The 22,798-nt window shown below is 43.9% G+C and overlaps 1 long non-coding RNA gene across 1 annotated transcript; it reads right to left on the bottom strand.

The window, feature by feature from the left end:
- Positions 1-1,974: 1,974 nt before the first annotated feature.
- LOC119860151 lies at positions 1,975-22,761 on the bottom strand. Its single transcript, XR_005294442.2, has 5 exons — positions 22,159-22,761; positions 20,651-20,716; positions 19,697-19,764; positions 15,347-15,467; positions 1,975-2,336 (listed from the first exon to the last, which is right to left on the bottom strand). It is a non-coding gene; the product is annotated as an uncharacterized LOC119860151 (long non-coding RNA).
- Between the last annotated feature and the right edge of the window lie 37 nt (positions 22,762-22,798).

The raw sequence follows: 22,798 nt of genomic DNA, 5'->3' as shown, positions 1-22,798 counted from the left end.
TTCCCTGCAACCATCACCTGAGAGCAATTCTGCACTCTTTACACTTAGTGATTTAAGTGTGAGCTGGTCTCCTGTCCCCTCCCTGCACCCCACCTTGTTTTTGCCTGCTGTAGCCCGTTTGCATATGCTGCTTCATTTGCTGATAAAGGTTTCTAATTTGTTTCTGGATGTTAGCATTTTACTGCTGTTCCCTGCCATGGGACTTGATGAAGTTCTATACTGTTTGTCTTTTAATTAGGGTACTATATTTGGAGAAAACAAACAACTTGGATTTAATTAAAAATCACTCATGCACCTCAGTCAGCTGAAATTCTGTAAAAATGCAACTACCAAACAGATCGGGGCACGTGTGATAATGGAGAGGAGGCAAAAGGACTGGAGCCTTGTGCTGAAGAGCTTTGTTGTCAGACATGCCAGATTGATGGTCTTTGTTATCTACTGAACAGATGCACCAAAGAGCAAGCTTCCTCCACTGCCCACCTCTCTTCAGTGAATGACAAGGTAGGTTAGTCTCACCCATCCCAATAAGCCTTGGCTGCTGTCAACAGTTTTGGCAGAGGAGTGACAGCTGGATTCTGGGCAATGTCATCATCATGCACCTAAACCATTCTGCATACTCTGGCTGTGGGAGAGGCCAAACTGGCTACTAATGCAAGTTAGAGCAACCACAGTGCTGCTCTAACTAATCCTAGCTGGAACAATCCTCTAGGGACTGTTCCACTGGTTTAAACATAGAATTCATAATCAGATCTGCACGCTACTTCCTGTTAGCTGTTGACTTGCTGAATGGCCTTAGGGAAGCCACACTTTGTGCCTCAGTATCCCCACCTGTTGAATGGAAATAATCATACCCACCTCCTGGGATGGGGAGGATGGTCATAAGGTATAATTTAGCAATGCTTGTGATTCATGTTGAGATCCATGGAAGTGAGGAGTATTATGATAGTGGTGGCTTTGCAGATATGGACACATTCCACCTAGGATATGGACTTGACCACTAACTTATTTCACATAGCTCACTGAACAGATGCCAGTTGGTATCTTACAAAGAGCTTTCAATGAAATGGCTTTAGATACCAATAGAAGAGCCGTATCTAAGGTCACCCTGATGTTAATTCAGCAGTTGAAGTCTTCTTATAAAAGACAATGCATCTATGCATTAAAAGTAATGCTGTGGGTAAATGTTAGCACAATGTAACTGCGCATGAAATGCAGCCTGGGGTGGCAGTTCATACTATTCATATTCTGTATATTGTTTTTAATACACCTACAAAAAGACCAGAACATAAAACATCAGTGAGCATGAGATTCAACGGAAAGGGTGCTAAAACTTGAAAAGCTTTCAACATTCGTCAATCAGATCCCATCAATGCCATTTATTCTTGCTCCATGGAATAAGGCTGTTGCAGTGCCCAGGCAGTAGGAGAGTTTTGGAATGAGACCTGCTCCCTGAGCCATACTATACCTGTACCCCTACCATACCACCCACCAGAGCAATGTGATTTCATCTGCTGTCAACAGTAGACAAAATCACATTGCTCTGGTGGGTGATACAAGCTAAGTAGGGTGGCGCCTCATCTGCGTTTGTGTAAATATGGTAAAGGCACTCGAGGCTGAATGGGGATATAGGATTTAGGTTCATGTGTGTTCAGGGTAAATGCACTGTCATTGTTCTGTGGAGGGGAGGGGGACAGTGGAGGGACAGAGATAGGCAGCCTGAGAGAGAGAGAGAGTGTGTGTCTGAGAGTAAATGGAGAGAAAGAGGAAGAGGGGAGAGGACAGCCAGAGGTAAACCAGGACTGAGAGAAACCCAGAGTTAGTGGCAAGGCTGAGACTGGGCAGGACATAGACGTGCAGAATTGGGTATCGTTAATTTAAAAGTTTCAGAGTAGCAGCCGTGTTAGTCTGTATTTGCAAAAAGAAAAGGAGTACTTGTGGCACCTTAGAGACTAACAAATTTATTAGAGCATAAGCTTTCGTGAGCTACAGCTCACTTCATCGGATGCAGCTAAGGCTGGTCAAGTCAGTCCCCGTTTGATGGCATGTTCCTGAGGATCCGTTTCTGTATGTTCCTGATCATCTCCTGTCATTGATTCATGCTGTCCCAGAGATCAGGAAAACCAAAGGTCCTTCAGATCCAGTGGGTCTGGCCCAATGTGCATCCCCACAAGCAAGCACCACTGGAGTCAAATCCATCTCTTCAGAACGTCACGAGAGACGCTGGAGGTGCACAGACTGACTTGGGCGTTAGACAGCACCCAATGAGAGATCTGGCGAAAACAGAACCTTGAACTAAAAATAATCATCATCACCACCACCACCTATAAGATAATAGCCTGTGCATACAAAGAGAGAGACATTTTTATTTAGAGGGTTATATTTACTTCATAGTAAGTTATAGTGTGTATTAAAATTAATTTTATTACATACATACTTCATATATTTAATGATATTGTAGGTAGGTAGAATCCAGTTCTGCTCTGGTTTAAATAAAATGCTCTGGGTTTTTTTTGACAATCAGTCGTATTATCTTGTCTACCATTAAACAACCTTTTAGCACGGGGTAACACACACACACACACACACACACACACACACACACACAAGGTGCCACAGAAAGTAGTGGTGGTCATTGAACAGGCAACGCATTGCCTGATCCAGTGTCCTCGCATGATGCTAGGAGATGTATTGCTGGTAAAGGTGCCATCTTTCAGATGAGATGTAGAACTAATATCCACTGATCTTTGATCAGTAAAGACCCTCTCAATTCTTTCCCCCGGGTAGGGATATCAGCCTGTAACTGGGCCAAAGTTCTACCTGGGATAATTATATGTTGCCTTCCTAAATGCCATCGTTACAGTTGGCACCACCCACTGCAGCAAGATGAACAGCCAGAAGACCCCACACTACAAGTTCAGAATTCAAGATTCCAGAAGGGACAGACCAGAAAACTCCATGTTCTGGAACCTCATCCATAGCAGCATGGGCTGTAGCAGAAAACTGGGCAAACAGAAGGCGAGTTGCCTATTTTAATGGACTAGAAAGGGGGAGAGCCAATGAAGGGAAGAAAGATAGGGTAACAAATCAATTCTTTCCCTAGGCAGCAGCACCCTAGTGCGAGCTTTCCCTAGACTTAAAATGAATAGCCAGATGTTTAGCCCTGGTTAAGTCCCCTTTGCACCACTCCAGCATGACAAGGGGAACTTATTAGAGAATACAGTGAGACTTGGAAAGGGGTGAAACTGGAGCACAATCTGCTTCCGCGACTGGAAGTCAGTGAAATAGTCCCTAGGTGACTGTTCCAGCCAACATAAATTAGAGCCTGTAGGTTCTCTAACTTACAGTTGAGGCCAATTTGATCCCTAGCTTTCTTCAGGCTCAGGGTAAGTGGAGAGATGACTTAGAGTCATCTTTACCTCCCAAACTCACCCTCATCTAGAATAAGTGTGAGCTGGCCCAGCCCAGGTGTCTAGCCAATTTGTGTTGGTAGCAAAGCTACTGGAACTCTATGCAAAGAGCCTCTCAGTCAGCTTCATTCTGGGCTCTATCAAAAATTTGCCATTAGCATAGTTGTCCATTAATCTGGCTTATCAAAACTTGCTCAAGCTTTACCTACTTCCAATTTGATCAATAGCTGCCTGCCGTCTCACATTTCTCACAACAGGCAGGAACTGGGGACAGATGTATTAGTCCAACACCATTAAACAAATGCAAATAGTTAAAAGACGACACGCAGCTAGAGGAGCGTAGAGGGGACTAGTCTGCTGATCACATGGAGGGCTGGAATAAGAGGGGAAAATTCCAAGAGTGTTGGATGCTTTAGTTTCAGAAAGGTTGAGTATTTTAATTTAAAATAATTTAAGGAATTTATTTCAAAATGTATAAAATGTTTCCATCACATAGTCCTTGGGGACATTTGGAAAATAACACACAGAACTAATTGATCTATGTTAACAACAGACTCATCCCACAACTATGTGCATTCCCCCCAATCACCTGCCTCAAGTCTTTGCACCCTGATAGTCAATAAACTTGGGCTCATTTGGATCTGTGGAGCAAGCAGATTCCAGAGCCACCATGAACTCTCCAAATGCCCTACCCCCAGGCACAGATGTTCAACTGTAGACCACAGCTGGGTCTTAACTGTGGTGTGGAAGTGTGCTCTCTTAGGTAGCTAGGATGCAAAACATATAGGCGGGGTGAAAGTAAGTTAGAGGACTTACCGGTACGCTGGAGTCTTGAGCAGGGGGCGTGGCCTCAACCGAAGAGGCAGGGCCTTAAATCGCCCGGGCCTTTAAATCTTGATTTAAAGGGCCTGGGTCTCCAGCTGCGGTAGTGGCAGCTGGGAGCCTGGGGCCCTTTAAATCACCCCAGAGCTACCAGCTGCAGAGGCGGCTGGGAGCCCGGGGTTTGGGGGCGATTTAAAGGGCCCAGGGCTCCAGCTGCCACTACCGCAGCAGAGCCCTGGACCCTTTAAATCACTGAGGAGCCCTGGGGGCTCCTGACTGCCACCGCTACCCCAGGAACTCGGGCAGCAGGGCTCAGGCGGGGATTTAAAAGCCCGGGACGGTAGCAGCGACTGGAGCTCTGGAGCCCTTTAAATCCCCGCCAGAGCCCCGCCGCCACTACCCCAGGGCTTTGTAAGCAGGGCTCACGTGGAGATTTAAAGGGCTTTGGCAGCCACTACCGCCCGGCCCTTTAAATCCCCTCTGGAGCCCTACCGCCACTACCCTAGGGCTTCGGTAGCAGGGCTCTGGCAGGAATTTTAAGGGCCAGGGCAGTAGCGGCGGCTGAAGCTCCAGGGCCCTTAAAATCCCTGCCGGAGCCCTGCCACCGCTACACAAGGGCTTTAAATTGGCATCTGAGAAAGCCAGTCCCAGTATGGCTCACCGGCTCTTACCAGTACGCTGTACCAGGGCATACCAGCTTACTTTCACCTCTGCATATAGGGCTTAACAGATTCATACATTTAAATCTAAAGTAGTGTGAAACTGTATTGTAGTATTTGGAAAGAGTATAAGATCTTTCATTAAAGACTGAAATGTAGTGTATTTGCTCAAAGTTGCAGAGTTAAGGTTTCATGGGAAGGAAGAGAAAGATGAAATTAAACTACTCAATAGCTTAATGCTGGTAAATAATATTACCCTTCAGTTTTTACAGAATAAAGAAAATTACTATTATGGTTAAAATAGTAAAAGTTACAAAGTATAGATCAGCAAGATATACTTCAAGGTTTCATATCAGATTATTTGATTAAACTGATTAGGGAACTGGAAAAAATGTCTCGTAGATGAAGATATTCTGTATAAACATCTGAAAATTAACACCACAAACTAAGTGAAATTTTGAACCACAGATAGGTAGGAAATTCTGAATTCCACTTATGATCAAATACTATCTGGTAACCTTGAAAAATTAACTTGTTTTTCAAAATGTATGTCTCTTATTTTCTAAACAGTTTTTAATTTAAATTCTAATCAATTGAACCATTTTGACAGCTTCAACAGTAAATAATACTCATGATTCAAGGAACATGCTGTCAGGGTTAGCTCCCTTCAGGGAGAATTTAGATTATACAACATCTATTTGGAACACAGGATATGTCATTCAAGGAAATACTGTCTCCAAAGATATGGCAAAAGAATCTTCCTCCAAGCATGATTAGATGGACCACTTGAGTGACAAAAAGATTATATTTTGTGCATGCACCACATTGCTATATTACCCTCTTGCAAATCCATATACCAGACAGAAGAAGGAAAAGCATGGACAAAAATAGTCAAGATTTTTCTGCCTAATATTTCCTCATTCTGACATGATGAGATAGTTAGGAAGATAATTGGCACAGACTCACTATCAGGGTAGAGATGAAATCTTCAGTGTTATATAAACCACTTATCTAACCATATCTTTGGCTGGCATCTCTACCCTAGTGAAGCTTATATAGAGTCATGAGCAGGATCAGTGCCATACTCCAATATCAATTGGTCCTTGATGATACCTGTAGAAACACAGGTCCCTCCAACATCAGTCTGAGACATTGGTTCCACATTAACTTAGGGCCCAACTCTGCCTGCTCATGTAGCAGCTTAGTCCATAAGCAGTCTGAGTGGGGGGAAAGAGGGGACAGAATGGGAGCCTCAGAGAGAAAAACTCCAAACCCAAAACACCATAATGCCTCTCTGATAGGGGGCTCAGAGGGCTGTGCAGCATAATGGCTAGCACATGAGGCTTCCAGCCCCTTGCCTCTCTGTCAGGATGGTAGATGAGCCTGTTCCTGGTATTAAGCCAGGAATCTTCAGCTTTCCAACCACATGTGGGCCTCAGCCCTTATCGGGGTGTGACAGACAGACCTAGCCCCTACCTCTGCACTGGGTTCCAGTCCCGGACTCCCTGGGCAGCAACACCAGCAAGGTCCTTCCTGCAACAAGTCTAAGTTTACATCCCTGGGCTTCTTCCTACCAACAACTCTCTTCAGTTTGTCAGTGCAGTCAACTCCAGTGAAGTCAGTCAGTCACTTAAACAACAGAGTCCAAAGGGGCAGGACCTGCTGGTTTTCAAAGGGGTGGTGGTTGGAGAAGGCTCTACACAAGGCCCTTGCCTGCAGTGATCCGCTCTCAGGCTCAACCTTCTGACTAGCATCCTGAAGAAGTTTCCTCTCTCCTGCAGCCTGTCCACCAGCCTTTGCCCAGCCTTCTGAGCTCACTTTTAATCCACTGCTCCAGTTGGAGCATGTTTGGCAGGCCTAGAGGGGTGAGGCTACCTGGGCCCAGGATTGCCTTTTAACCCCTTTGGGCCCAGTGTGGGGTTTGTATACACCATCACATCCCTCGCCCCGGGCAGAGAGGGATCATGATATTCCCACCACTGAATTTTATTCCTCCTGCTTATGGACACTATAGAACAGAATTACAATGCACATGAAACATGGCACATCCTATGTAATTAGTTTATCCACAAAATAAGCAGATAAATAAATTTTAATGAACATCTGGTTTCAATAAAAAAAGATACATTAAAATTAATAATAATCTTTCATTTAATGAACAAGTTAACCATATTTTAAAAATAGCAGCATAAAAAAATGCATGACTTCCTGCAGGATGTGCTAAGCTAAGCAAAAGGAATTCATTTAGTGGCAGACCAGGGCTACCTAGTGGCTTCATGAAGAGCAGGCATTTTGCCAAAAGCTTTGATTATTGCATCCAGAAAAGGAGGTAAATTCTTTGTTACTTCATTTTGATCTCTCAGCACTAAGGAGACTAGATCTAAAGAAGAGAGAAAGCTGTTGTTTTATTCTTGTTTGTACTTGTGAAGGTGTAGTATTGACAATCCCAGAGACTGTAGCCCACTGTTCATCATAGGTAGTAACAATGTAACTGTCTCCCAGTACATCTCAGCTCTTGTAACAGAAAGTACTGGGGTTATTGGGGCACCTAATGATGCAGATAGATGCTTAGTGGGATTTTCAAAAGCACCTAAACAAAGTCACCTAACACCCATTTAAATTAACGGATGTGTAGGTGCTTTTCTAAATCCCATTAGCCACCTCTCTGAATCTTTAGGTACCTAGATACCTTTGAAAATCTGGCATTTATTCATCTATATAGCTGGGCTATGCCTGTGCACAACCGTAATTTCTGAGCAGATTTTGCTATGAGGGCTCTATGTCACCTGTGGATTTCCGTACACTAAGAATCTCCAATCAGCCACTTAAACCAGCTTTGTATTGCTGAGAAGCACTAAGCACGAAGAACAGGGATCAAGATTTGGCTCAGTGTAACAAATTCACATGTGATGAGTAAAGCATGGGTGTAAATTAGACATTAGTAAGTGGGTGTGAGTCCAGCGGTGTCAGGGTGCCGGGGTATGCTTAGCTCCACTGGTGCAAATACTGTAGGGGCTTTGCTCTTCAGCACTGGTGCAGCTATATTGATGGCTATAACTAAGGCAATTCCCCATTGTAAATAACTCCTAAATCCACTAGTTGGCAGTAGTAGCTGACTTCCATTTATGTGAACCAGCCACTAGAGGAAGACAAATATCCATTCTCTTCTACTGTGGGTCACATTGTTATTCCTTTGGATTTATTATCACTTACCTCTGAAATTAGACCAATGAGTTAGATTCTGGGGGATGAAGCAACAATTCAATCAAAAGCAGCCAGTCAACAGGCACTTACATACCTCCTCAGATATTAGGATCTGCTGGTCAGAGCACTAAAGGTATCCCCTGATCTTTTCAGAGATTGCTATAAAAGATAGCTAGTGTCCATCTGAACAGATACTGGAGACCAGAAGTTAGTATCATGGTTTAAACAGAGGAATACCACTCTGGTTCCCAACATACAAGCCACCCGCTTTCATCAGTGGGTACTGAACATTGAAATGAACTGTGCTGTTTGTCTAGTAGCACATCATTTTAGAGGTACTTGAAGCTGTCTAAACCCCTACCAGCAATGTAACTTTCCAATGGCTTTTAACAAATTAATTGATTTGCCCATAAACTAGTGTACTTCAATATGTAACCTTTCTGTTTGTCCAATAATAATCAGATCACAATTGGATCATTGGAGAAATGCAGGAACTGAGGAAGAAATTTCTTTTAGCATAAGCAAAAATGGAAGATTATTAATTAAGAGTTTTAAAGGGATGGCAATGAAAAAATGCCTATGAAACAAAAAGGGGTGATGATGATGATAAATTAACTAAGGCATGGTGAATGCTAAAAGCATGTAAATCAACTAGATTATGATTGATATACTGCAGGTAAAATATATCGGTACGCATATTAAGTAAGGACAGCATTCTGAAAATCAGCCAAGAGACTATACTGTGTGCACTAAATTAAGATTTCTCCTAATGCATGTCAAGACTTGATGGGGGGAGAGAGAAAGAGAGAGAGAGGGAGAGATTGATTCAGGAATTTGGAGTATTTGATGGGAGAAAGAATAAAGACTGAAATTGAGAGTTCGATTGGATTTGAGGTTTTTGTTTTTTGTAAGTGAACCAGAACAGGTTTCAAGCAACATGATTAAGGGGGAATTAAGGAAGGAATAAAAGTAAGTTTTGGGATTTAATAAACTTTTCAGACAGTGAGCCGTTAATCATTAGAAACTAACTATGTGTAAATATAGACATAGTGACAGATTCTCACCTCACTGACCCACCTATAAATCTGGAGTAACTCTCATGAAGTCAAGTTACCCGGGTATAAAAAACAGTGTAAATGTGATCAGAATCAGGCTTATAAATCACTCACACTATTGAGTAATTGCAGCTAAAGCATGGTCTGATGCTGCATTTCACACGAATGACCACAATACTTTGAGCCTTTAATCCAAAGCCTCAGCTCCTGGTTACTTTATTCCTCAATTAAAAGGGGTTTCAGTAAAGCCTTTTACTTCATGTTCTATTATTAGCATGCGAGCACTGCAGACAGACAGGCTACACTGCAGGGTCACATTTAGGAAAGGTATTTGGTGTCAACCAATACGGTAATAAAACCAAATATGCAGTCCCCGCTGAGCAGACCGTTCACGAAGAATGAACATGCGTATTGTTGTTCAGATAGGGTGAAATTGACTCTCCCCACCCCCACACCCTGAGGCAGAGCAATCTGGTTTTAAGCAGGTGAAGGGCAGGAAGACTAGATCCAAGCGGAGGCCAAGCTGCAGGACAGTAGCATTGTTATTCTGTGGCTATTTTTCCAGCCCATGTGCTGGAATAGCAGCAATAGCCCCTTTGCTCCACTTGTACTAGGTATTGGGGCCACCGGACACATGTAGTCACAGAGTCTGTGGCCCACCTCCATCGCTGCACTCAATGCTGGCCTATGAGTGAGCTTGATTCCTCTCTCTGCATCCAATCCACACGTGACTCCTCCCAAGCACTCCCACCACCAAAGTATTTCAAACCTAACCTGAAGGAATCATCTCAAGGAATGAGGAGGTCAGTTTCTACGTCTGGTCTTTGGTCTCTTGATGAGCGTACCAGAAAAAGAGGTCATCAGTGATGGTAGTTTGGTTGGTATGGAGAACTTTCCACTAAGAACTGGAAGCAGATCCACCAAACTGAGGCCACCCAGTAGGTATCAGATGGCAACAATTTTCATTTATCACTGACTTCAAACTCGTAACCTAGAGGTGAAAGTCTCCCCAGCCCACTACCAATCTTGCCTGCCATCTAATCATTCTTCCCTGTGTTGTGCCTAATTGTGTTCCTTTACTCCCATGGTTGAGCAGGAGCTGAGCTCTGAGAATAGGCTTCCTTTGCTGGTGATATGGGTAACCAGAACCAAAATACAGTAAAATATTCCCAGTTTGAAAGGGGGGAGGAAATCACCACTATATTTTGTGATATTTCTCCCCTGAAGTTACACAAATATATTATCCTTCCCATATTATCCTATAGCAACAATTCAAATCACACCCAATAAGTCCATTGTACAGTTATGTATCTATTACTATTAATAAATATTTTATGGAGGTAGCGCCACCGAGATAAGGGACCTAAAGTATGAGACAGTCCCTGCCCTGAGATGCTAAAGGCACAGAGAGGGAAAGTGACTTACTTACTCAGTCATGCAGCAAGTCTTGGCACAGCTAGGACTAGCCCCCAAATCTCCTCAGTGTGAGGCCAGTGCCGTCTCCATTGGCCCACACTGTGTCTAATCTAGTAGTTCCCTTCTCATAACCTGAGAACTTTTTTGTGCACAATATTAAACAGCTCAGCCATATAGAAGAGTCAGTCCGGAAGCGTGGCTGCTGCAGGCTCTTCTTTTCACTTCTTAATAATTGTGGTTCAAACTCTGTGAGTGTGAATGTGGTGCCTCTGAAAGATGGTGGGCCGACAGCCCTGGGGATCGAAGCCCTGAACCTGCAAGGTGCTGAGCCCCACCTAGAAGTGCCAAAAGCCCCTTTGGTAGCACTCAGCTCCTTGCAGGATCAAGCCCCACCACTGTGCCTGCTTAGGCCACCTTATATGTGACTGGGTAGCTTATTCTCCAGGGGTGAAATCATGACCACTCCATTGAAGTCAATGAGTGACTTCAAAGGGCCAAGATTTCACCCAAGGCTCATTCAGCCCTTGATCTCTGTGATGAATTGGGGATTTTCCCTCGTTATGTTGTGAGTCTTACTGTTGAGCCTATGTGAGTTTTACTGTTTTGCATGAATACTGTGTGTGCCTCAGTTTACCTGTGTGCTGCACCAATACCTGGGTGGTGGGAATAGGGGTGTGTGACTTTGGCTAAGACCTCTGGGGCAGGTGAGGCTGCTCCAGCTGCCTGCACTTATGCTATGGCCGGTGCCCTTCATAACCTGAAACCCAGGAGGGGGATGCAACCAGGTGATAACCAGGAGACTCATTGCCCAGGAAAAGAGACAAGGAGAAGGAGCAACGGGGGTGTCTGAGGTCGGGTCACTGGAAGCTGGAAGTCTGCTTGGGGAGACTGGAAGATGGGGAGTCCAGAGCTTCTGGCCCAGGACTCCCCAAGATGGACTTGGCTGAAAGTCACCGACTTTTGTGCTATTCTGTTCTAAGCTGTGTTTCTGTTGCATAATAAACCTGTTTTACTGGCTGGCTGAGAGTCATATCTGACTATAGAGTTGGGATGCAGGGCCCTCTGGCTTCCCCAGGAATCCCGCCCAGACAGACTCGCTGCAGGAAGCGCATGATGTGGAAAGGTTTCAGAGTAGCAGCCATGTTAGTCTGTATTCTCAAAAAGAAAAGGAGTACTTGTGGCACCTTAGAGACTAACAAATTTATTTGAGCATAAGCTTTCGTGAGCTACAGCTCACTTCATTGGATGCATTTGGTGGAAAAAAAACCCTGGAAATCCTGGACGCCCCATCATCTCAGGCACTGGCATGCTGACAGCAGGATTGTCTGGCTATGTAGACTCCCTCCTCAGGCCCTAGGTTACCAGCACTCCCAGCTATCTTCGAGACACCACTGACTTCTTGAGGAAACTACAATCCATTGGTGATCTTCCTAAAAACACCATCATAGCCACTATGGATGTAGAAGCCCTCTACACCAACATTCCACACAAAGATGGACTACAAGCCGTCAGGAACAGTATCCCCGATAATGTCACGGTTTTCCACCAAATGCATCCGATGAAGTGAGCTGTAGCTCACGAAAGCTTATGCTCAAATAAATTTGTTAGTCTCTAAGGTGCCACAAGTACTCCTTTTCATGGTGTGGAAAGGGGATGCTGAATCTCCAAGGTCAGATCCAGGAAAGTCGAAGCTGTGTAAGCTTCTTGCCCTGGCGACCGTATGCTCAGAGAGAGGAGACATGCTCCCCCAGAGTCCTGACTGGCTTCATATGGAGTAGTTCCAGAGCATCGCCCGCCTGGTGACTCCATGACAACCTCTCTGTTGGAGCTCCCAGCAATGTGGCCAATTAGTGACAATTGCACGATTGGTATTTACAATGTGGATAACCAAGTGCTGTGTTTTAAAAAAGCGAGTGAGAAAGACATTTAAAATCTGCAGAGCTCCCTCCCTCACTTAATTAAAACCATTATTGTAGGTCAAACCAGAGGCTTAAACTACTTTACAGTTTCTTTTTAAGCACTGAAATTCGATTACAGACATTTCACTTCTACTTCTTTCCATCTCCTCTTTCTTTGTGGAGGATAAAACATAACATCAAAGAAGTGGGATACTTTGATCACCGAGCATTGTGCTAAATTCTATACATTCAAAATAACTGGTAGCAGCCATTGCAAAAGCATGCAAAATACCAGCCTAGTTATCTCCAAGTGCACAGCTGGACAAAATGATTACAAGGCCACTTGTTCCATGTAGCTACGCTATAGATTACGCTGAACAGGGCATGCCTGGTTAACATAAATGCAATTAAAACACAGAGTTAAGAGCCTGAAGAGGGAAATCAGGAGAGGGGTATTGATATTTTAACCAAAATTAGCTTGGAAAATCTGTTTCCATGCAGTCCCCATTTATACTGAATAACTTCTCTGCTTACTTGATAGTCTTTACAATTATTAATTTAAACAGATACATTAATCGGACCAGATCCTTAGGAAAGGGTTGTAAACCATAATCAATTTCAGATGGGGTTAATTTGTGTGGCAATGGAACTGCACTGATTTACACCCACTGAGGATATAGCCCTTTATGTTCAAACCACTGAAGAATGTTAAGTAAGTGCATCATTCTAATAGGTACTGAGTGGGTGATTTACAGAAAATATTTTATGTTGGGATTTGCAGATTATAGATTAACCTTTTCCATTTCACCTTCCCTGTGCTATAAAACAAGAGTTGGCTAGCATGTAGCAAGGCTGGTGACAGCTATGGCAGATACCTGTGAAAGGATATAAGACTACACAATAATAACTTAATTATATTAGGGATGTGCTGAGTATATTTTGTACCATTACCGTATCCAAATTCAGTCCCGTGTTTTATCTTCAATATGGCTGCCCAACTGTGCTCAAATTGGGGCAGTGGGACCAAGGGTTATCCCACAAGGATGCTCTAAGTTACAACCATTTGCCATGGGGTTGCTCTAGCAGCCACGGATCACCTGAGTGCCCAGTGTTCTTTCCCTGACACCATCATGTCCCCTACAGCAGGAGCTGTGAGACATCATGAGGTATGAACTAGCTCCACTGGCCCTATTTCACCCAAGGTTTCCTCTATGCTGGGAGAATCCCAGGATGTCAGTTAGGCCACTTTCCATCCCTTTTGGCATTTGAAAAGAATGGCACAAAAGAGCTGATCTCAGGTGACCATGCGAGGATCTGGCCCTCAGGTTTCAATTATGCCGTGAAACATTTGTTTGTCTCATGGAAGTTTTTCAGCTGAGAGAAAAAATTATTTGCGACTTTAAGTGAGAATGAAAGAACACGCTGGGTGAACATGCTGCCCTCTGCTGACAGCTGTGGCAGAAATGGCCCCATACTTATCGTAAGCAGCAGCTCAATACTCTCCAGACCAGAAAGGGTATGTCTACACTGCCATGAAACACTTGTGACTGGCCTGTGTCAGCTGACTACGGCTGGCAGGGCTCAGGCTACGGAGCTGTTTAACTACAGTACAGACATTCAGGGTTGGGCTGGAGAGCAGGTTCTGGGATATCCCACCCCCCACGGGGTACCAGAGCTCAGGCTCCAGTCTGAGCCCAAAGATATAAGCCAAAATTAAACATCCCCATAGCTGGAGCCCTGAAAGCCCAAGTCAGTTAACACAGGCCAGTCATGGGTGCTTAACTGCAGTGTAGACATGCCCTATGAGTCCACCAAAAGTATTCCACAATCTCAAGGGCCAACTTTCTTTGTCTTCTCGACACTCATGTTTTCTCACACTGCACCATGAACAAAGGGCTAGAGCAGCCATATTTTAGGAAGGCGCAAGGAAGTCTGGGATATGGGTGGTTGGACTGAGGCCTGCATAATGCAGTGAAAATGCTGGAACCTCAGGTTGGGACCCATGGTTCAACAATTCCGAACATGAGGTAACAAATGAGTGTAGATGCTCAAGCCATAGATTAACAAAGCCAGGTTCTGCTAACTCAAGTTCTACTAACCCTAGGCTTACATTGCAGTGTCAGCCTACCCTTAGATTCCATTAGAACCCTCCATTTGGTATCTACTGATTTATACTGGACTGTGTTTGTTTCTCCTGAGGGACCAAAAACCCCAAAAACCATTAGCTCTATAACTCCTGCTGTTTTCCAACTGGAGCCTTCCTGTTTGTGAAGACAATTTGCCTCATTTCTTTCTCTTGACTAGATGCTGGATGCTGATTTGTACCCCTTATCAGGCGCTCAGACATACAGACCCATATCCACAAAAGTATTTAGGCTCCTAACATCCACTGAATTCAGAGGAAATTAGGAGCCTAAATACCTTTGTGGATCTAGGCCACAGCTAATAAGGTTAGCATCTGAAGCCAAACAACGGGTACAAATGGAGCTAAAACAGCAGAGCAGCTCACCAGGTAGCAGACAAAAGCTGAGGCCTGCTGTAATTGAGTTCCATCCCTGTTCTTTGGGTTAGGATGAGTGTGGGTTTAAACTGGAATTTCATTCCCCCTCTTTTCCTTTTTTGTCTGGCTTCCTTCAATAATCCATAAGGAGCAAGAGCCTAGTAATATTCTTGTGTCCAGCTTTTCCAAATGATCCTATTATTCTCCTAATGTAATAAATTCTGTAGGATTTCAGGCATGATATATTACAGTAATTCTGTGTATTGTTCTCACAGCTTCTCTTTTCTGATTGACTCATTTATACATATTTTTGTACTGCACCTTGGAACATGAGTAACAAAGCACCTCTGCAAGAGAAAGCAGACTTTGGTCTCATTGCCCTTACCTTCTCCACAGAAACTGCCACTGATGATGAGATTATGGAATGGAATGGAGAATGGAAGCTCCTCTCCTTGCTACTTTTCAGTCTACTTTTTGTCCTTTGATCCACGAAGATGCTGCACCATCTAGTGGAAACATTTAATAACAGAAGAGCACTCAGTTTGGACGATTTCAACTCAATGGCTCGCCTGAGGTTTGTAAACACAAAGTTATGGTTTTCTTAGAATTCTCAACCTTTTATATGGAGCTGGCAAACAGCGGATATTTCAGTTCTCTGGCAATTCCGGGGGGAAAAACACATTTTGGGTCAAACTAAAAACAATATTTTAAAAAGTTTTAACTAATTAAGAAGTCAGGAAATTTTTGTTTTGTTTCAAGTCTGACCATTTTAAATGTTTCTTATTGTCTTTTAAATAAAATGTAAGGAAAATTTGAAATGATCTTTCAGTTCAAGGTGACGTTTCAAAACATTTCATTTTGAAAATATTGAAATAAAATGTGTTGATATTTTTGGATTTATTTATTTGTCTTTTTCTGACCAAAACTATTTGTTGACATCAAAGCAAATTTGGGAAATATTTCAATGTCCATTCTTTACTGGAAAAAAGTTACATGCAACAAATTTAACCCGGTCTACTTTATAACCTGGGGAATTTGGCCCAATTACTATCATCTGCAATTAAAGTTACATACTAGCAATAGTCTACTATTTCAAAAACGGTGCTTACAGCTGAATAGTAAAAAAAGGAAGAAGGGAGATAGAGAAGGGAACAGTAAGTGGTCAAGCAATCCAAAAATATCAGAGCTGCGGGGGGACTGAAAATTGGCAACATGAATATAATATAAGGCTTTTATAAAAACTGGGAAAGGATCCACAGTGCAAACTGCAAACAGATTCTGCATCAGAATACTAGGTGGTTTCATAGATTTCAGGGTCAGTGGGATCATTATGGTCAACTACTGTATAACACAGGTCTGTCTATCTACTTCTATGGCCCCTATGTCACAGTATGTGAACTTCTCACAAGCATTCATGAATATATCCTCACAGCACCCTTGCAAGGTGAGGAAATATTATCCCCATTTTACAGCTGTGGAACTGAGGCACAAACAGATGAAGTGATTTGCCTGCAGTCACACAGTGAATCTGTGGGGGACCTGGGAGCTGAAACAAGATCACCTGAGTCTCTGTCCAATGCTTTAACCACAAGACCATCCTTGATATGAAAAGAGAGAACCACTAAGGCTTAGACTGGTGGACAATCATCAGTGTCAAAGTTGAAAATTAGTGGAGAGTTCAAGTCTAAAATGTAGGTCTTGTAAAAATATATTTATATAATGGTGTAAGTGCCCCCCCACCCTTGCTTAATATATAACTCCGCTGGAAATTATGCCTCCAAAAAGCACAGCTCTCCATATCTGATGCACAGTTATTCTTTTGTTTTGAGATGCTAACATTACTAAACACAGCCTGCAAAGCTGGTATTTTTGTCAGTCATCCTGCACAAGGAAAAGCATCGAGATTTCAAATGTTCTCTTTACACAGAGACCATTTTATGTTCACAATGCTGCTTCTTCCTCAGCTCCTCAGATGTTTTGAAATAGATTCATGGTAATGTAGATGTTAAAACCTGACAGATGGCTCATGCAAGCTTTGAATTAACAGATACCCTTGCGTGACAGTGTTTCGTAATTATTTGGTTGTTCATCTTATAAGCTCTGAAGTTGTGGGAGGTGGAAGGGGAGCTGGTGATCCAGGTCATCTGCGTAGGAAATGATGAAATTGTATCTTTCCTCTGGCATAGTCAAGGACCAGGGGTCCAATCCAAAGCCTACTGAAATCAGAAGAAATTTTTCTATTGATTCAATGACTTGGGATCACGCTTGAGATAAGTCGGAGTGAATGAACCAGAGTAAAAAATTCTGTGAATATGTATTCGAACTTAAAAGTGAATTTCATTTCAATTGTATTTGTTACCCTTTTGTGATCACTTTCTGTAAACATTTAAACTCTTGAGCTTTTCCAGCTCCGATACTTGGAAATTTTAGCTTTCGTCTCCTCAAAACCAAGCTTCAAACTGTAGATTCAGCTATAAAATTTGTGATTTGTGTAGATTACTCATGAAGTTCCTGTGATATTTTTCTGCTTCCTAATTGGCTGATGTTTCTAACTAACCAAAACAATATAAATTGTGAATTACAAACAATAATGGAAGAGACATGCTGTCTTTGCAACTAATCCTGCAAGAAGCTCTATGTGTGTGGACCCATCCTCTCATGAAGACTCCTTTGGCTCAATCATTAATCAATAGGACTCCAAAGTTCTGCCCATGCTGATCCAGTTGCAGGATTGGGGCTGTGGTTAGTAAAGTTAGTTTTTAATTATATAAGTTGCATAAATTGGTAGCATCAATTACACTGTGAATTACGAATTGTGTTCTCAGTTATGACATTGACAATATTTAATGGAAACAATATGCAGGGCAAAAACTGTTTGTTGAAGGAATTTGCACACTGCTCATCAACAAATTGCACAGAGGAAAAAAGGACAAAATTGTTGAACAAATGATTGAGAATCATTTATTCGGCTCTGAAGATGACACTTGTCGTTCTATAAAATCTTTTCTGTTTCTTTCAGGTGCCGGACGGATTTGTGGATCAACTTTTTGCATCTAAAATAATGTATATCAATTAGAAGCCTTACCATCTGCTAGCTATTTGATTCTTGGGAGTCTCAGGTCTGGCTGACATTTGAAAGTTTTTTGCTGGGATAATTGTGTCAGTCCTAACTCCAAGAGTGGCTCTCCGACTCAGCTTGCTGGCTTCTGTGAGTCCTTTGCTTAGTCACCTAACTCTCTCATAGAATGCAGGAGGAGTTTGGGCACCTAACTAAGGGGTGTGAATTCCATTGCCTGGCAAGGTGCCTAAGAGTTAGGTATTGCAATGCTAAGCACTGCAGCACCCAAGTCCCTTTGTGGATCTAGCCCTGATTGGCTTGCCTAAGATCATGCAGTACATCAGTAGCAGAGCTGAGACCACAACCCAGGAACCTGTGCTCTATCTGCCAGACCACACTGCCTTCAAAGTTCGTGTTGCCTTCATCTCAGAAGATCAATCATCAACTCTAGCAAGGACATCCAGGAATGAGTAGCAGCTAGTGCTGCCTAGGCTTTGTAACAAGAACTTAATTTTACAAATAATAATTCATTGCAATAAGAATAATTTCCATTGTCACCTAAAGAAGTGGCTCATCTGTAATTTCAGCTGGAGAGCAGAAACTGAATAATAAACAGACAATTCACTTTAGCTTTTGTCTGGATCACAAACAAAAAAAATCCATCTCTTGGTGTTACCAGGAAAGGCTAAGGGATAACTGAACACACCTCAGCAGCATTAAGGCAACAACTTTCAAACCTATTCATTTAATGGGGACAGCATTGATCAAAGTTTTATTTTCTGTACCTTTATTTTCCTATTTAATAATGAAGTTTAATTCAGAGCCAAATTGAAACGACTCCAAAACTGCAACCACAACAGCAGCAAAAACCAGCAACTGGGGTTTCCACCATTTGGAATATTTATTTCCCTGAGCTCTTTGTTTTGTTTTGTGAAACCCACCCTTTAAAATTCAGAAACAGCTAAGTGACAAACTGATATACCAGAATAAAAAAAAAGTTTGTTATAATAAGAGCAATAATACTTTGTATTTATAACACAAGTGCCTTTCATTGAAGGATTTCAAAGTGCTTCAAAAAAATCTGCATTTTTCTTGTAGCTGTGTCTGTCCCAAGATATCAGAGAGACAAGGTGCGCGAGGTAATATCTTTTATTGGACAAGCCCCTCTCTCTCACCAACAGAAGTTGAGCCCAAAAAAGATATTGCCTCCTCTACCTTGTCTTTCAAAAAAATCTGGCATGTATGTATTATCTCTCTTTTATGTTGGGAAAACTGAAGCATAAAAAACTTAAAGAGACTTCTGCTAGATCATAGAGTTAGATAGTGTAAGCTTTTTTTAAAAAAATCTGGGATCTATGAGACTAACTTCAAGCATATTTCATGATCTTCCATTGTTGTGATCTTCATCCTCCCATGTGCCCTTCACCACTATTTATTGTCATCCCTTTCTCTATAAAGTCTAGTATCAATTGTAAACTCATCAGAGTAGGGCCCTTCGTAAAGTATTCTGAGATCTGCTCGTGAAAAGTGCTCTATAAGAGCTATGTATCTTTATTATTTAATTTGTACCATGCACATCTCACTGTTAGACAATATTCTATCAGACTTCATGCCTTTGATAAAGCACTCCCAATGGGTAGAAAAAATGTAGCACAAGTAAAGCAAATGCAAACTTACACTCACCACTGGCAGAAAATTTGCCAGTTGCTTGGCTCCGTGGGAAAGTTAGCTGGGGCTTGAGACAGCTGAAAACAATTTAGAAGAAATAAAATTAAGATCTGCAACAATTCAAAAGCCAGTGAAGATACAGTAATAATGCAATTAAGAAAAATAAGATTTTTTTCCTTTGCATGTAAGCCTTTCATTTGAGGATTCTGATGTGATTTACAGGCATTAATTAAGATTTACAACCAGCTTCTGATGTAGGCAAGTATCTTACCCAAGCAGGAATATCATTAGAGCTGAGAATGCAGTTCAATTTGCTAGATACAATATATAAAACCTTAAATAGTCTAATACATGGCTGTATTGGAATTTGCCTCTTACTGATGCCCTGTTGGTACAGCTAGGATGCTGTCAGTGTTTAGGGCTGAACAACTCATGGGGACTTACTAAAACAAGTAAAAGCATCATGACTATGAAATTTACTCCTACTCATGGCCCATCAGAGCTCAGGTTAGGCAACCTAGGGGCATAATGCGGGCATACCTTTGCAGGCAGATTTTTTCCTGTTTACTGGTGCTGCAGTCAGGAGAACTACAATGGCAGCTGAAGAGTGGAGGCAGTTGTCTCTGCCCACTGATGACAGTGCATGTGTGTTTATTACTTTACATTTTTTACAGTGCCCATGTCCACAGCCCTGGAAAAGTAACCGGGGTAGCAAGTTTAATGTGTTACATAAAATCAGGTGCACTGTCCATGTGCTAATAAAATGGATGGCTTCAACTGCTTGGTCAATGCCATAGGTTAGGGGAAGCCATTTCTCAGTACCTTAAATGATTGTCTCTAACTAGAGCACACAGTGAAGAGGCTAATATAAATTTAGAGCTAAGTTACCCAGAAGCTGATTCAAGAGGTAGCAATGGTTGAGGCACTAAATAATAGCAATCAAACTAGCACCTTGACACTAACCTTTCGAAAGGCTGATTTTTAAAGAGGAAGCTTGGAAGAGTGAGGATGATGCCAGTCATAAGGACCCTACAATGAAAAGTAAGGACATGAAGATCCTTGCACTCAGCCTGGAGGCTATTTAAGCAACCTTAATAGATGAACAAGAGGTTACCACCCAGTCCTTCAGTAAACGAAATCCTAGTGAAGCCAATGGAAATAAGCATAAACTATGACGTTTAAAAGGTTAGATGGAAATGGTGCGGGGAGGTGGAATCTGAAGAGCAAAGAGCGAAGCACATGCAAATAAATAAGATATTATCTAAGTATAGCAGTAGCAGGAAGCCTGTGAGAGATCCAGCAGGTCTGTTGGACTAGTAAGGAGTAAAGGAAGCAATTAAGGAGGATAGGGCCATTGTACTGAAACTACATTACCTCAGCTGTATCCGATGTAAACATTATTTTATAATCATATTGGGCTGCAGTCTGTGCCACTGAACTCAATAGGAGCATGCTGGGACCCAAACAGCTACTCAGTTACCTGTGAGAGGGACTAATCTGATCAATAGTCTAAAACAGGGGTGGGCAAACTTTTTGGCCCAAAGGCCACATCTGGGTTTGGAAATTGTATGGCGGGCCATGAATGCTCACAAAATTGGGGGTTGGGTGTGGGGGGAGTGAGGGCTCCGCCTGGGGCTGGGAATAAGGGGTTGGGGGTGCAGGAGGGTGCTCCAGGCTGGAACCGAGAAGTTCAGAGGGAAGGAGAGGGATCGGGGCTGGGGCAGGGGTGCAGGAGGGGAGCAGGGGGGGCAGGCTCCTGGGCAGTGCTTACCTCAAGCAGCTCCCAGAAGCAGCGGCATGTCCCCCCTCCAGCTTCTTCACGGAGGCATGGCCAGGGTGCTCTGCGAGCTGCCCTGTCCGCAGGCGCTGCCCCTGCAGCTCCCATGGGTCATGGTTCCCAGCCAATGGGAGCTGCAGGGGTAGCGTGCGGAACCCCTTGGCCGCCCCTATGCGTAGGAGGCAGAGGAGGGACATGCCACTGCTTCTGGGAGAGCGGAGCGGGGCAAGCCCTAGACCCCACTCCCCGGCTGGAGCTAGAGGGCCGGATTAAAGCGTGTGGAGGGCCGTAATTTACCCACCCCGGTCTAAAAGGAATTGTAAATAATAATGGATTAATCAATCAGCATCTAACCAGGACAAACAGGGGAGTGTCAATAGCATCCTTTTGGGGGGGGGGGGGGGATGGGTGAATGTGCTTTAGGCGTCTAGATTGTATGGCAGGTAATAATGTCTAGATAGTATTTACTGACTTAGACGAATACGTGGAAATGATACGGGGGTGGTTTGCTGAAGCATTGAGACACTTCCCTGGGGAAAAAAGAAAAGGAGGACTTGTGGCACCTTAGAGACTACCCCAGTTGTTAGGTGCCACAAGTCCTCCTTTTCTTCTTGCGAATACAGACCAACACGGCGGCTACTCCGTTCCCTGGGGAAGTATCGCCGCTTTCGTGTCCTGGTTCATAGCCACGTACCTTAGAAAGCGTCCTTCTTGGAGCCGTCCAGCCGATGCTAAATTCAAGTCAGGTCGCTACGCTACGCTAGTAAGATCGCTGGGAGGGAGCCGTGTAAACACGGAGCGCTCGGTCCACTCGCGCAGCGACCTACTCCTTTGTCGGCACCTCTCTCCCCCCGTCAGCCGCTCGGCCCCGCGGCCCCGTAGCGCGCAGACGGGCCCCGGCTGCCCCCACCCCGGAGCACTTCCACCAGCTGGACTTGGCGGCCCCGGCTGAGGACTCAGTGGCCTGCGGCGCGACAGCTGCCTCGCGCGGCTTTTCTTAACGAATCGCGCTTCCTAGGTGAACTCTCCGCCTGGGGGGCGCTTAAGCCGGCCCGGGGCCGCTGCCAGGCGACAACGCTCCGCTCATTTCTAGCCCGTCCCTCCGCGGCTGGAGTGAGCCTGGCCTTGGCCCAGCCCCGCGGCCGGCCTGTGGGAGCTCCGCCAGCCGGGGGTGGCGCTCAAACGCCCTCCGGAGCCAAGTTGGCGGCGGGCTCCCGCCCCGCCCGCTCTGCTAGCCGGGGGGCCACAGCCAGCGGCCGTCCCGCGCCGAGGGGCTCCGTGGCAGCCCCGTTCCCGCCTTCCGAGGGGGGGGGGGGGGCGAGGAAGGGAGGCGG

This window comes from Dermochelys coriacea, chromosome 8 (genome assembly GCF_009764565.3).
Source record: "Dermochelys coriacea isolate rDerCor1 chromosome 8, rDerCor1.pri.v4, whole genome shotgun sequence".
NCBI lineage: Eukaryota > Metazoa > Chordata > Testudines > Dermochelyidae > Dermochelys > Dermochelys coriacea.
This window is presented reverse-complemented; position numbering and strand designations above follow the sequence as displayed.